Source organism: Copadichromis virginalis, linkage group LG5 (assembly GCF_057382275.1).
Source record: "Copadichromis virginalis isolate Kocher_CV1m ecotype Utaka linkage group LG5, C_Virginalis_male_GT1.1, whole genome shotgun sequence".
Lineage (NCBI taxonomy): Eukaryota > Metazoa > Chordata > Actinopteri > Cichliformes > Cichlidae > Copadichromis > Copadichromis virginalis.
In genome coordinates this window covers 7,471,827-7,477,150 of record NC_140622.1, presented here as the reverse complement: position 1 = coordinate 7,477,150, position 5,324 = coordinate 7,471,827, and the positions used below count along the sequence as shown (strand labels likewise).

The 5,324-nt window shown below is 37.9% G+C and overlaps 1 long non-coding RNA gene across 1 annotated transcript; it reads left to right on the top strand.

The window, feature by feature from the left end:
* The first annotated feature begins 3,413 nt into the window (after nucleotides 1–3,413).
* LOC146708838 (uncharacterized) lies at nucleotides 3,414–4,601 on the top strand. The gene is made up of 2 exons (XR_014920630.1): nucleotides 3,414–3,709; nucleotides 3,819–4,601. It is a non-coding gene; the product is annotated as an uncharacterized LOC146708838 (long non-coding RNA).
* The last annotated feature ends 723 nt before the right edge of the window (nucleotides 4,602–5,324 follow it).

Genomic DNA, 5,324 nt, shown 5'->3' with positions numbered 1-5,324 from the left:
AAAATAGGACACGCTACATTAAAAAAACAGTTCTTATGAACTCCTATGTCAACGGAGGACTTAATGTGTTAGATTTTAACACTTTAAATAACACATTCAAAATAAATTGGTTGAAGAATCTAATTACTAATCCTACTTCCATTTGGAATGCTATACCTGTGTTCATGTTTTCTAAGTTAGGTGGCACTGAATTTTTCCTTACTTGTAATTTTGATATTGATAAAATCCCGTTAAAGATCTCTGCTTTTCATCGTCAAGCTTTTTTAGCTTGGACCCTTATTTACAAGCATAACTTTAGTCCACACAGTTATTATATCTGGAATAATAAGGATGTTTTATTTAAAAGAAAATCTCTCTTCTTAGATAGTTGGTTTAGGAATGACATTGTTTTAGTCAACCAATTATTTGACTCAAATGGTATGCTTTTCTCCTATGAAGAATTTTGTTTACACTTCAATTTAGCTATAAATCGTCATGATTATACCAAAGTATTTGGCTCAATACCATCAGGGGTTTGTATGCTGTTTAAGAATCAACCTAATATCACTTCATTCCACAGGCCGTTGACATCTCCCATACAAACTTTTGTTGGCAAGATTTGCTTTTCTAAGCAATCTAAAAACAACAATAAATCGATCAGAGCTTTATTTCAGAGTACCATAACCACGCTACCATATGTTATTTTTTTCTGGAACCGGCTGTCAGATGGTATTATGTGGAACGAAGTTTGGAAACTCCCTAATCAGTTTTTAATTACCAACAAAATTAAAGATATTTCTTATAAATTAATACACAGAATTTATCCTTCTAAAGATTATCTTCAAAGCAAATTCAAATTAGACATTGATACAAGCTGTAGCTTTTGTAAAACTTCCAAGGAATCTACTACACATCTTTTTTGGTTTTGTAACCTTGTACAAGATTTTTGGCAGAGCTTATGTGTTTTTATTTCAGAAAATATATTTAAAGGATTTGTACTGTTTTGGAAATATGTTTTGTTTGGTCTGCACAAAAATCAAAAACAATTCAATTTTGATAACAGATATATGATTAACTTGTTACTTTTAATGGCTAAATTTCATATTCACAAGTCCAAATATTTAGGAAGACATCCCTCTTTCTATGTATTCTCCTTTGAACTTGTACAGTATCTTAACTCTATTAAGAACTCCACTAACCCAAAAGCTATAAAAACTATTGGTGTTTGTGAAAAAATCAAGATCTTTCAATCACTTTGTTCTTTGGCTTGATTAGTTACTTTCCCCCTAGCATGTTACTATTGTTGTTTTTGAATGCTGTTCTTGTATTTGTTTATCTATGCATACAATTCTTCTGTAAGTACATCACCATTATTGTAATACTGCTTAATTCCATTTTGTATTGTACTGATGTTTAAATAAAGATTTTGGAAAAAAAAAAAAAAAAAAAGGTAACACAAGCTCAACACTGCGCCTAGCATCCTGGAGCACTTCTGTTGCGTTTTGTACAATACAAAAACCAACTACTTACATTTCAACTTTTAAGTAATTACATTTTCAGCTTTTTCCTTTTAAACAATTTTAAAGTTAAACAACACAAAACGCTGCAAACGCTGCAATTAAATATAAATTTAAATATGAAAACAAAAAGAACATGCATATTCTCTGTCATATAGGCCCTGCTTGAATAAACTTTCTGAATCCTTTATAATCCACAACTGAATATAGTTGTGGATTAGTGATGGGATTTCCGGCTCTTTTTAGAGAACCGGCTCTTTCGGCTCCCAACCGGCTCTTCAGGTTGTTTTGTTGCTTTAATTAATTTATTATTAACAATAATATAAAATTATGCACAAAAGGAATTACTAATGTAAAAAAAAAGTAGTTTTATTTATACATATTTATATATAAATAGAAACGGTGGCCCCTAGAGACAAAAACACATACAAACTCCAAAACACATCTCTAGCATGATCTGAACTTCCAAAACGGAGCTACCTAGATCACTTAAATTACACAATTGAAAGCATGAAAGCATATGTGTATTGTTTGTGTATTTATACACAAGCATTCATATATAGTCAAATAATTTTTTTTTTTTTAAAAGTTCATTTACCTGTTTTTACCACACACCAAATCCGGTCGTTGGTACCTGCTGGCTTGTGTAGCCACTAGGTAACAAGAGCTCAACACTGCCCCTAGCATCTTGGAGTACTTCTGTTGTCTTTTGTACGCGTTTTGAGTTTTTATGTGCTTCTGAGTTTTTACGTGTTTTGGAGTTTATACATGCTATGGAGTTTGTACGTGTTTTGGAGTTTTTACGTGTTTTGGAATTTTTACGTGCTTCAGAGTTCGTACGTGATTTGAAGTTTGTATGTGCTTTGTCTGTAGGGGCCACCGTAAATATACTTTTATTTATTCACCTCACATAAAATATAATAAATAAATCATATAATACAAAAATCAACTATTCACATTTCAACTTTAAACTATTTAAATTTTCAGCTTTTTCCTTTTAAACAATTTTAAAGTGAAACAACACAAAACACTGCAAACCACAACACAATTAAATATAAATTATAATATGAAAACAAAAAAAACATGCACATTCTCTGTCATATGGACCTGCATGAATAAACTTTCTGACTCCTTTATCATCTGCAACTGAAAATAGTTGTGGATGATTACTATACCTTTCTAATGTGACGTTGTTGTCCCTGGCTCTTTCTCTGTCTCTCCCTCCCGCTCTGTTCCTGTGCTACTGCGAGTGTAAGTACCGCCCCCTCCCCCCTCTTCCCACCGTAAAGCACAAGGCTCGCATGCTGAGTGAAGCGGGGAAAAAAGTGCGAGAGAGAGGGTGAGAGAAAGAAAAAAAAAACCCCCACAGCTCGCGATAAGGAGCCGGCTCGCGTCGTTCACGCCAAAGATCCGGCTGTAAGAGCCATTTCGTTCGCGACCGACACATCACTAATCTGTACAGCAACCTGAGATGAGTGTAACCTGATTTTTTGTTTAGAGAGCACCCAGCTGTGTCGGGTTTCAGTACAGCACACACTTTGTGATTTTGTAGAAGTGTGTGCACAGTGAAAATATAAATACTACTGATTGTTCTGAATTCCCTGTCTGGATTTGTGTTGAAGCAGAATTCCTGCTATGGCTATTTTTTTAGTAATAAGAGAATTTATCACATTTTTATTTTCAGTATTTTAGGTAACAGTAATCTACCTGTTAGATCCAAGTTACCCCAGTGTGGTCTGGATCGAGCTACCTAAGGGTCTGAGTTTCTGGTCCCAAAGGGTGTTACCCTAGTAGAAATTGCCAGAAACTTGTTGAAGCCAATGGTGGGGAGTAGGGATGGCAATCAAGAACCGGTTCTTCTAGAGACCCAGTTCCCAGTAGTCCAATAGCTAGGTTTCATTTGACGTCGACGTGACGTCGACGTAAAGCGCGAAATTTGACTGGCGGTCGGAAGTGAAAAAGATAAGCGCAAAATCACAGACAGACAGTACGCAAAATGCCTATGTCCTGTTGTGTTTACGGATGCTCCAGTAGGTCGACCAGAGAAACTGATAAACGGTATTTTAGGGTACCAAAAATAGCCCAACGAAGAGGAGAAAAATGGAAAATTCTAACCGAAAAACGTAGGAAAAAATGGATTTTAAATTTACGTTTACAGTCGGGAGGAGCAGAGTCTGCCAATGCCCGTGTCTGCAGCGACCACTTCGTCAGAGGTAATGTTATGTTTGCAAACGAACTTATTAGCATTAGGTTGTCGTTAAATTCTTGTTTACTTAGTGCTTTTAAGTTAGTAGTCTAATATTGACTTGATTGGGACTATAGGCTGCCCAAGTGCTTTGGATGACGAAGAGTCGGAGGACTGGGCTCCGACGGTCAATCTCGGCTACGAACGAAAACCCAGATCGGAATCAGTTCTCAAACGAGAGAAAAGAATGAAGCTTAAGGCAGAACAGCATCGATGTGCAGAGGCGATTTTGGATATGCAACAGACGGCTGAGAGCCCGGATTTGAGCCTAGTGACAGTGGAGAACAGGCTACTAACCCTGCCATACAATTGCAATGAGCTGCAATCACTTCTCCATCCTCCTTTGCAATTACCCAAGTCTTCAGAGGTGTCTCGTTAGACCGCTGAGAATGGTTTACCTTGAAACAAACAACTGTCACTCTAACGAAGTCCTAAGGATGTGGCATGTTTGTTGACGTTAAAGCCGCTACCGCTAACTGTTAGCGTGTTTAAGATAAAGCAATATAAGAACAAACACTCACCCTTGCAAACACCAAACTGTATCCATCACGGAGACGTTTTGTTCCAAGGTTGTGGACCCACCCGCTGACAAAAAAATTGTACGCCTCCAGACTCTTGAAAGCTTTCATTTGCTGCCTAGTGTAGTAAGAAGTCTGGAGGACCAAGTAGTTGGTGATATCCACAGCCTCGATAGTAGGCAAATCCTTTACTTCTGTGGTGTATTCGGACATTTTCAAAGAATACGGATCACGTCCGATATATTTTTTAACTATCTGTTTATATCTCTCCCGAGAAACGGGGTCTAAAGTTGCACAATAGCTGCTCTCCTGACTCTCCACAGTGTCCTCCATGTTTACTTCCGCCCTCCACTCAAAAATCGCGCTGCCTCCGCACGTCATCAGAACCACATGACCGCAACCCAACTATTCCTTGGAATTGTTAGTCTGCCTGCCCATAGATCCCGCTTATCAGTTCTTGCACACTCTTTACGATCAGCTGATTTCAGTTTGTGTGTCTGAGGAGAAAAATAGTGGAGCAGTCTCCAGCGTGGATATGGACATTAATTTTATTGTTATTACACAAAAGGATGAGAGCGTGATGCTAAACTGGAGACTGCTCCAGGACAGAAATAGCTCCATCATACTGTTAACCAACTTCAGCTCTTAGCAAGCACCTGCACAACATGCTAATGCGGATTGTAATCCATAGGCAGCAGCAACAGAACATAATGAAGATCAGTGGAGTCCATGTTTCTTCTGCTGATGATTCAGTCCTGTAAACCATGGGCAGCTTAGGAAAAACTGGCAGTAAATGATAACAATAACTAGGGCTGAACAATTAGTCATTTATTGTGATTAAAATCAAACTTTAGTTATATTCTTTGACCAAATATGTTTACTTTGATATATTTCAGCACGGTGGCACAGTGGTTAGCACTGTTGCCTCACAGCAAGAAGGTCTGTAGTCCAATTCCACCATCAGGCCGGGGTCTTTCTGTGTGGAGTTTGCATGTTCTCCCCGTGTTTGCGTGGGTTCTCTCCGGGTACTCCGGCTTCCTCCCACCGTCCAAAGACATGCAGCTT